General features: G+C 37.1%; 1 pseudogene; it reads right to left on the minus strand.

The window, feature by feature from the left end:
* Positions 1 to 8,844: 8,844 nt before the first annotated feature.
* LOC116467434 (histone-binding protein RBBP4-like) lies at positions 8,845 to 9,573 on the minus strand (annotated as a pseudogene).
* Positions 9,574 to 10,890: the final 1,317 nt, after the last annotated feature.

Consider the following 10,890-nt stretch of genomic DNA (forward strand, 5'->3'; position numbering starts at 1 on the left):
CCAGATTTATCTTCTCTGGGAAGGCATCTCTGAAAAAAAGGCAGCAGCGCCAGTCAGGGACTTATAGATAAAACCCCCATCTCCCTGCGACAGAGCACCTGGGGAAAGGGGCAGTTGTGGGTGCAGCTTCAGCAGACTAAAACGTCCCTGTCTGATGGCTCTGAATAGAGCAGCAGACCTCCCAGCACAGAGTTTGAGCTCTGCAAAGTGTCAGACTGCCTCCTCAAATTGGTGCCTGACACCTGTGTGTCCTGACTGGGAGACACCTCCCAGTAGGGGCTGGCAGACACCTCATACAGGAGAGCTCTGGCTGGCATCGGGCAGGTGCCCCTCTGGAACAAAGCTTCCAGAGGACAGAACAGGCAACAATCTTTGCTGTTCTGCAGCCTCTGCTGGTGATACCCAGGAAAACAGGGTCTGGAGTGGACCTCCAGCAAACTCTAGCAGACGGGTAGCAGAGGGGCCTGACTGTCGGAAGGAAAACTAATAATCAGAAAGGAATAGCATGTCCTCTCAAAGACCCCATCTGAAGGTCACCAACATCCAAGACCAAAGGCAGATAAATCCACACAGATGGGGAGAAACCAGCACAAAAAGGCTGAAAATTCCAAAAACCAGAAAGCTTCTTCTCCTCCAAAGAATAACAACTCCTCACCAGCAAGGGAACAAAACTGGACAGAGAATGAATTTGATGAACTGACAGAAGTAGGCTTCAGAAGGTGGGTAATAACAACCTCCTCTGAGCTAAAGAAGCATGTTCTAACCCAATGCAAGGAAGCTAAGAACCTTGAAAAAAAGTTAAAGGAATTGCTAACTAGAATAACCAGTGTAGAGAGGAACATATATGACCTGATGGAGCTGAAAAACATAGCACAAGAACTTCATGAAGCATACACAAGTTTCAATAGATGAATCGATCAAGCAGAAAAAAGCATATCAGTGATTGAAGATCAACTTAATGGAATAAAGAGAGAAGACAAGATTAGAGAAAAAAGAATAAAAACAAATGAACAAAGCTTCCAAGAAATATGGGACTATATGAAAAGACCAAATCTATGTTTGATTAGTGTACGTGAAAGTAATGAGGAGAATGGAACCAAGTTGGAAAACACTCTTCAGGATATTATCCAGGAGAACTTCCCCAACCTAGCAAGGCAGTCTAAATTCAAATTCAGGAAATACAGAGAACACCACAAAGTTACTCCTCAAGAAAAGTGACCTGAAGACACGGAATTGTCAGATTCATCAAGGTTGAAATGAAGGAAAAAATGTTAAGGGTGGCCAGAGAGAAAGGTCGGGTTACCCACAAAGGGAAGCCCATCAGACTAACAGTGGATCTCTTGGCAGAAACCCTGAAAGCCAGAAGAGAGTGGGGGCCAATATTCACCATTCTTAAAGAAAGGAATTTTCAACCCGGAATTTTAAATCCAGCCAAGCTAAGCTTCATAAGCAAAGGAGAAATAAAATCCTTTACAGACAAGCAAATGCTGAGAGATTTTGTCACCACCAGCCCTGCCTAACAAGAGCTCCTGAAGGAAACACAAAACATGAAAAGGAACAACTGGTACCAGACACTGCAAAACCATACCAAATTGTAAAGAACATCGACACTATCAAGATACTGTATCAACTAAAGGGCAAAACAACCAGCTAGGATCATAATGATAGGATCAAATTCACACATAACAGTATTAACCTTAAATGTAAATGGACTAAATGGGCCAATTAAAAGACACAGACTGGCAAATTGGATAAAGAGTCAAGACCCATCAGTGTGCTGTATTCAGGAGACCCATCTCACGAGCAAAATGGCGAATATTTACCAAGCAAATGGAAAGTGAAAAAAAAAAACAAACAACAAAAAAAACAAAAGCAAGAGTTGCAATCCTAATCTCTGATAAAACAGACTTTACCAACAAAGATCAAAAGAGGTTAAAAAGGGCATTACATAATGGTAAAGGGATCAATGCAGCAGGAAGAGCTAACTATCCTAAATATGTATATGCCCAATACAGGAGCACTCAGATACATAAAGCAAGTTCTTAGAGACCTACAAAGAGATTTAGACACCCACACAATAATAATGGGAGACTTTAACACCACACTGTCAATATTAGGTCAACGAGACAGAAAATTAACAAGGATATTCAGGATTTGAACTCAGCTATGGACCAAGAGGACCTAATAGACATCTACAGAATTCTCCACCCCAAATCAACAGAATATACATTCTTCTCAGCACCTCATTGTTGCAGGAAGTCAGGGACCCTGAACAGAGGGACTGGCTGGAGCCATGGCAGAGGAACATAAATTGTGAAGATTTCATGGACATTTATCAGTTCCCAAATAATACTCTTATAATTTCTTATGCCTGTCTTACTTTAATCTCTTAATCCTGTTATCTTCATAAGCTGAGGATGTACATCACCTCAGGACCACTATTGTGTTAACTGTACAAACTGATCGTAAAACATTTGTCTTTGAACAATATGAAATCAATGCATCTTGAAAAAGAACAGAGTAACAGTGATTTTAGGGAACAAGGGAAGACAACCATAAGGTCTGACTGCCTTTGGGGTCTGGCAGAATAGAGCCATATTTTTCTTATTGCAGAGAGCCAATAAATGGACTTGCAAGTAGGGAAGCTATTGCTAAATTCCTTTCCTAGCAAGGAATATTAGTAATTAATACCCTGGGGAAGGAATGCATTCCTGGGGGGAGGCCTATAAATGGCCACTCTGGGAGTGTCTGTTTTATGCAGTTGAGATAAGGACTGAAATATGCCTTGGTCTCCTGCAGTACCCTCAGGCTTATTAGGGTGGGGTAAAAACCCCACCCTGGTAAATTTGAGGTCAGACCAGTTCTCTGCTCTCTAACCCTGTTTTCTGTTGTTTAAGATGTTCATCAAGACAACATGTGCACAGCTGAACATAGACCCTTATCAGTAGTTCTGTTTTGCCTTTTGTCCTGTTTCCTCAGAAGCATGTGATCTTTGTTCTCCTTTTTGCCCTTTGAAGCATGTGATCTTTGTGACCTACTCCCCGATCGTACACTCCCTCCCCTTTTGAAACCCTTAATAAAAGCCTGCTGGTTTTGTGGCTCGGGTGGGCATCACAGTCCTACCGATATGTGATGTCATCCCCGGAGGCACAGCTGTAAAATTCCTCTCTTTGTACTCTTTCTCTTTATTTCTCAGCCAGCTGACACTTATGGAAAATAGAAGGAACGCACACTGAATATTGGGAGAGGGTTCCCCCAATAACTCATCGCACTTATTCTAAAATTGACCACAAAAATGGAAGTAAAACACTACTCAGCAAATGCAAAAGAATGAAAATCATAACAAACAGTCTCTCAGACCACAGTGCAATCAAGCTAGAACTCAGGATTAATAAACTCACTCAAAACCACACAAATACATGGAAACTGAACAACCTGCTGCTGAATGACTACTGGGTAAATAACGAAACGAAGACAGAAATAAAGACGTTATTTGAAACCAATGAGAATGAAGGCACAATGTACCAGAACCTCTGGGACACATTTAAAGCAGTGTGTAGAGGGAAATTTATTGCACTAAATGCCCACAAAAGAAAGCAGGAAAGATCTAAAATTGACACCTAACATCACAATTAAAAGAACTAGAGAAGCAACAGCAAACAAATTCAAAAGCTAGCAGAAGACAAGAAATAACTAAGATCAGAGCTAAACTGATGGGGATAGAGACACGAAAAACTCTTCAAAAAATCTATGAACCCAGGAGCTGGTTTTTTGAAAAGATCAGCCAACTAGATAGACCATTAGCCAGAATAATAAACAAGGAATGAGAGAAAAATCAAATAGATTCAATAAAAAACCATATAGGGGATATCATCACTAATCCCACAGAAATACAAACTACCAACAGGGAATACTATAAGCACTTCTATGCAAATAAACTAGAAAATCTAGAAGCAAAGAATAAATTCCTGGACATATACATGCACCTAAGTCCAAACCAGGAAGAAGTCAAATCCCTGAATAAATCAATAATAAGTTCTGAAGTTGAGGCAGTAATTAATAGCCTACCAACCAAACAAAGTCCAGGACCAGATGGATTCACAGCTGAATTCTACAAGAGGTAAAAAGAGGAGCTGATATGATTCCTTCTGAAATTATTCCAAACAATAGAAAAAGAGTGAATCCTCCCTAACTCATTTTATGAGTCCAGCATCATCCTGATACCAAAACCAGGAAAAGACACAACAAAAAAAAAAGAAAATTTCAGGCCAATATCTTTGATGAAGATTGATGGGAAAATCCTCAATAAAATACGGCAAGCCAAATCCAGCAGCACATCAAAAAGCTTATCCACCACGATCAAGTTGGCTTAATCCCTGGGATGCAAGGCTGGTTCAACATACACAAATCAATAAATGTAATCCATCACATAAACCACATGATTATCTCAACAGATGCAGAAAAGGCCTTCAACAAAATTCAACACCCTTTCATGATAAAACCTCTCAATAAAATGGGTATCGTATCGATGGAACATATCTCAAAATAATAAGAGCTATTTATAACAAACCCACAGCCAATATCATACTGGATGGTCAAAAACTGGAAGTATTCCCTTTGAAAACTGACATAAGACAAGGATTCCCTCTCTCACTGCTCCTATTCAACATAGTGTTGGAAGTTCTGGCCAGGGCAATCAGGCAAGAGAAAGAAATAAAGGTTATTCAAATAGGAAGAGAGGAAGTCAAATTGTCTCTGTTTGCAGATGATGTGATTGTATATTACAAAACCCCATTGTCTCAGCCCCAAATCTCCTTAAGCTGATAAGTAATTTCAGCAAAATCTCAAGATACAAAATCAATGTGCAAAAATCAGAAGCATTCCTATACACCAATAATAGACAAACAGAGAGCCAAATCATGAGTGAACTCCCATTCACAATTGCTACTAAAAGAATAAAATACCTAGGAATACAACTTACAAAGGATATAAAGGATCTCTTCAAGGATAACTACAAACCATTGCTCAAGGAAATGAGATGACACAACCAAATCAAAAAACATTCCATGCTCACTGATAGGAAGAGTCAATATCATGAAAATGGCCATACTGCCTAAAGTAATTTATAGATTCAGTGCTACCCCCATCAAGCTACCACTGACTTTCTTCACAGAATTGGAAAAAACTACTTTAAACTACATATGGAACCAAAAAGTACTTGCATAGCCAAGACAATCCTGGGCAAGAAGAACAAAGCTGGAGGCATCATGCTACCTGACTTCAAACTATACTACAAGGCTACAGTAACCAAAACAGTGTGGTACTGGTACCAAAACAGATATATAGACCAATGGAATAGAACAGAGGCCTCAGAAATGACACCACACCTCTACAACCATCTGATCTTTGACAAACCTGACATAAGCAATGGGGAAAATGTTCCCTATTTAATAAATGTTGTTGGCAAAAATGGCTAGCCATATGCAGAAAACTGAAATGGAGCCCCTTACTTACACCTTATACAAAAATCAACTCAAGATGGATCAAAGACTTAAATAGAAGACATAGGACCATAAAAATTCTAGAAGAAAACCTGGGCAATACCATTCAGGACATAGGCATGGGCAAAGACTTCATGTCTAAAACACCAAAAGCAATGGCAACAGAAGCCAAAATTGACAAATGAGATCTAATTAAACTAAAGAGCTTCTGTACAGCAAAAGAATCTATCATCAGAGTGAACAGGCAACCTACAGAATGGGAGAAAATTTTTGTAATCTATCTGACAAGGGGCTAATATACAGAATCTACAAAAAACTTAAACAAATTTACAAGAAGAAAACAACTCCATCAAAAAATGTGCAAAGTATATGAACAGACACTTCTCAAAAGAAGACATTTATGCAGCCAACAGACATATGAAAAAAATGCTTATCATCCCTGGTCATTAGAGAAATGCAAATCAAAACCACAATGAAATAGCATCTCATGCCGGTTAGAATGGCAATCATTTAAAAATCAGGAAACGACAGATGCTGGAGAGGATGTGGAGAAATAGGAACTCTTTTACACTGTTGGTGGGACTGTAAATTAGTTCAACCTTTGTGGAAGACAGTGTGGTGATTCCTCTAGGATCTAGAACTAGAAATACCATTTGACCCAACAATTCCATTACTGGATATATACCCAAAGGATTATAAATCATTCTACTATAAAGACACCTGCACATGTATGTTTATTGCAGCACTATTCACAATAGCAAAGACATGGAACCAACCCAAATGTCCATCAATGATAGACTGGATAAAGAAAATGTGGCACATATACACCATGGAATACTATGCAGCCATAAAAAGGGATGAGTTAATGTCCTTTGCAGGGACATGAGTGCAGCTGGAAACCATCATTCTCAGCAAACTATCAGAAGAACAGAAAACCAAAGACCACATGTTCTCACTCATAAGTGGGAAATAAACAATGAGAACACATGGACATAGGGAGGGGAACATCACACACACGGGGGCCTGTTGGGGGTGGGGGCTAGGGGAGGGATTACATTAGGAGAAATACCTAATGTAGGTGCCAGGTTGATGGGTACAGCAAACCACCATGGGACGTGTATACCTATGTAACAAAACTGCATGTTCTGCACATGTACCCCAAAACTTAAAGTATAATAATAAGAAAAAAGAATTTTAAGTTTTGGGGAGGAGGCAGTGAGAATGATTTGGATATAGTAATGAGGTACAGGTCTGACCCTTCTTTCAAGATAATTTAACTTGAATGTTTCCCAGGGATTCATAAGACAGAGCCAGTTCTTGGCTGAAAGTAAAAGGAGGGTGAAGATAATATCAAAGCTGTTGAGAATGGAGGTGATTCTGGGTGATGAAGGATTGCAGTTGCAGAAGGAAGAATGACAGAAAAGGGAAGTTTGGGAGAGGTGGGGTTAGGAGCTATACAAGACAAGAAGTATTTGTCAGGTTTGGATGTATATGCCAAGAGACAGGAGGAAGGAAAGCCTGGATTTATAGCAATGTCACGATGCATGAACTACACTAGTAGAAGAGAGACGGCAATTTTAATAGTTGCTATATTGGAAATACTGGGAAGAGGAAAAGATTAAAAAATGATTTTTAGAAACATTTAATACGTAATCAGCTGTGTAAAGTCATACTCTGCTATACAATGAGACCATAGTAAAGATCTAAATTATTAAAAATTCAGATTTTGCTTTTTAATGATGGTACCCAGCTCTATGTGAGTGATACTAAAAAACACATTTAGGCATATCCAACTCTCTTTTTCATATCTTCCTAAAATCAATGTAGCAATCATAGTGACAAGAACACAGAAGAATTCTATTAATATTTTGAATGAATAGAAAAATAGTTAAATGATTCCTTTTGGTCCCTCCTATCCTCTATCCTGTATCTCACACACATGCTCCCTGAACAGAAATCACTATTTACAATAGAATGATAAAATTTTTGCTCTAATGTAAAATAAGAAGCTATACATTCACAAGAAAAGTGAAATACTTGTACTTTTAGTTCAAATAATAGTATGAAACTTTAACTGAGAAAAGAGGGATACTTAGATTTCTCAGGTGAGTTAAATACTTCTATTAATACCTCAGAGTCTTCCATTTTGCTTATTTGAAAAGACAATTTATCATCAGTTAATAATAAGGTATTCTTTTCAGAGGCATCTTAGAAATAACAATTGCACAGGATAAAGAAATTCAGGTTCTAAAGTTTTTGTGGTATTATTGTATCCATGGATTCTGAGCTAAAAAGATAATTTTTCATCAGTTAATAAGGTATTTCCAAAGACATCTTGGAAATAGCATTTGCACAGGATAAAGAAAGTCAGGCTCTAAAGTGTTTGTGGTTTTTATTGTATCTGTGGATTTGGGGATTTGTTTTCTAAGCTTATTTATGAAACTGAGTATCATTATATTTTAATATAATTGCAGTATTTCATGCAGGATGCTTGATGATCCAGAAGGTTTGCTGTGTCAAGTGGAGCACTGTAATGGGCTCCTTTTTCCTCACCATAAGCCAGATGACTTAAAAACCTTTTTGCATCCTAATTTAATTTGAAATATTCAGAAGTCATAACTTTGGAAGAAACACACTAAATTATACTGCAATGCTGTGAGATTTTTAAAAAAATATTTTGGAAACAACATAAAGTCAGAAGCATCAAAGTTCTTCTTTGATGATGTTCCTCAGACATTCTCAAAGTGTGTACACAATGATTCAGAAACTTTCTTAACTACAGAAGGCCCTCTGCAGCATTAACAACCAGACATTCAATAAGTTATACACACCACACACACACTCACACACACACTCACATAAATAAATACATATATACACATATATATGGTTTTTGTTTTTTCAATGGAAAAAGCGATTTGTTCCATTTTAAGCATTTACACAGTTAGTCATGGACAGTAACAGGCCTGCTGGTGAAACAGGTCACCCAAAATGGAGAGAGCATCAAACTAGTTGTCAAGGACTAACTTCTAAAAAAAAAAAAAAAGTCACTCTTATCAAGGATTAATTTAATTTTAAAAACAAATACAAGTTATTGACTCACTCTTCTCAACTTGAGCCTGAAAAACTTGGGGATATAGCATAAGAAGAAAAATAATCGCAAATAATATTTCCCTTTCTATAGCTCCTTTAGTCCTGGGTTTTCTACTAGAAAATTCCTGAAGAAAATTTCAATGTAAGACTGTGGCTTTTCTGAATCAAGTCCACCCATTAATATTTAGAAAATACCCACTGGTTGGGCTAATAGCATGACTAGTGGTATCTATTATAGAGGGATACTCATTCAAACAATACTTCCAAACAGAGACTCATGGAACAGATGACTGGAAGCATCTTTAGCATAGTAAAGATCTAAATGGAAGATTACTATGGTAAAGATGACTGGAAGCATCTCTATCTCCAAATACTGCTGTATGCCCTGTAAAGATGGTCTTTACATCCAACACTTTTTCTTCATTTGAAACAGCACTGATGTCCCATAGGCAGAAGGTGTGGTCATCTGAAGTAATAAGTAAGTGTCCACTGAGATTTGGGTTCCTTAAAAGCCCACAGCCTGCCTTCTGATGTCCATGGAGATGCAAATCTGGGATGCACTCTTCAGAGGGTCTGGTTTAGAAGGATGTTTTGTATAGTCAAAGACAAGAACATCACTGGATGAAGTCTTTGTTGTGATGATACAAGGGTGTTGGGAAATATATCAGGCCCTGTTTACGTCTTCAGCTTGGTGTTGATTTCTATTTCAATTTTTCCACTAACTGAACCTCAACCTCCACAGTCTCCTTTCTTGCTGTTGTAGTGTGATGGGTCAAGCTGAGCATCATCATTAGGAAGCTGCACGAGGTGGTTTTGTTCAACTGATGTGTGTGTACCCGGGACAGGTCAATGACTGCTGAAATCTTTCCCTTCTGGTCTGGTTACATCTGGAAGCCACTGTGCAGTTAGGCTGGGCGTAATCCTCCTTGATCACATGTTCTTCCACTGCGTTGTCAAAGGCTGCTTCCTTGTTGGCCATGGCAGGCAGGTGAGCCAGGGAAATCCTGGAGTTGAGCATTGTGGGATGCGCAGGGAGCCTGCGGATTATATATATAACTGTTAATAAGGATGTATAAATTATATTCACAACTCTTAATTGCTGCTAGTAGCAAGAGAAATAGAAGCTTAAAATATCCAACTAGTTAATAAGGCATCGAAGCGGAAAATTTCCATCATTGTAAATAGAGTCCTAGGAATCACACTAGATTTCTTTATAAGTTAAAAATAAAAAGACATTACATTGAATAGGCTAATAAATAATAAAGAGATTGCCAAACTAAATTTCCTTTATTAAATATATATGTTTGGTTACTTTTTATGATGGAAGATGTGCCAGCTTATAATGCCCTACATTTTTACTAATTTCACTACATTTATCTAAGTGAATATTTAGCTTTGGAATAGAGCATTCCTTGCCATAATCCAACTTAAATAAAACTACACATGTATGTTTAAGCAATTAATTATCAAATATGCTTTAAAAGCTTCTGAATAATTTCAGAGATCCTCCACACTTAAAGAATTCTTGTCACAACAAACCTTAACCTAGACATTTCAAAAGGTTATGCCATTCCTCCAGAAAGAAAAATAATTAAAGCAGTAAATAAATATGTGAATAAAGGAGAGGACTCTATGCCATTTACGTTTCTTTACTGTGTTAATTTGTATTTATCAGGATTTTGAAATTCATCAAAAAATATATTATTATCTTTTTGCTATTGAGTCTTCCTATATATTAATCTGGTTTATCACTCCATTTATTTATTAGGTCTTTTTTACATGCATTAATTATTTTTGAAAAATAATTTTATCTATAAAGATCTTGAATATATTTAATTTGACTTATTCCTATATGTCACTTGGGATGCTGCTTCTGTGAGTTTGGTTTTTTAAATTTTTATTTTGAAATCAGTTTTACTAAATATTAAAATATTGATTTTTACATTGATTTTAAATATTTTAATTTTGTTTATTTGGCTTTATTTTATCTGTAGATTCTACTGAGTTTTCATTATTGACAATAATTGTAGAAAATTATGAAAAAATTTAAAATAATTCATTTGCTATTCCTGTATGATTTATTCCTTTTTCTACTTTTATTGGGCTACATAGGACTTCCAGTAAAATATCCTGTTGAATAGAATCCATGTTAGTGGGTAATTTTGTTTTGTCTCTTACTTTTAGATAATATTTTTATAATTATTTTATCACATGGATGTTTGCTACAGATTTTTTGATAAGTAGCTTTTGTTCAATAAAATAGTTTTTCTTATAATTCTGCATGTGTTTCATGCAT

This window comes from Hylobates moloch, unplaced genomic scaffold, assembly GCF_009828535.3.
Source record: "Hylobates moloch isolate HMO894 unplaced genomic scaffold, HMol_V3 SCAFFOLD_4, whole genome shotgun sequence".
Taxonomy (NCBI): domain Eukaryota; kingdom Metazoa; phylum Chordata; class Mammalia; order Primates; family Hylobatidae; genus Hylobates; species Hylobates moloch.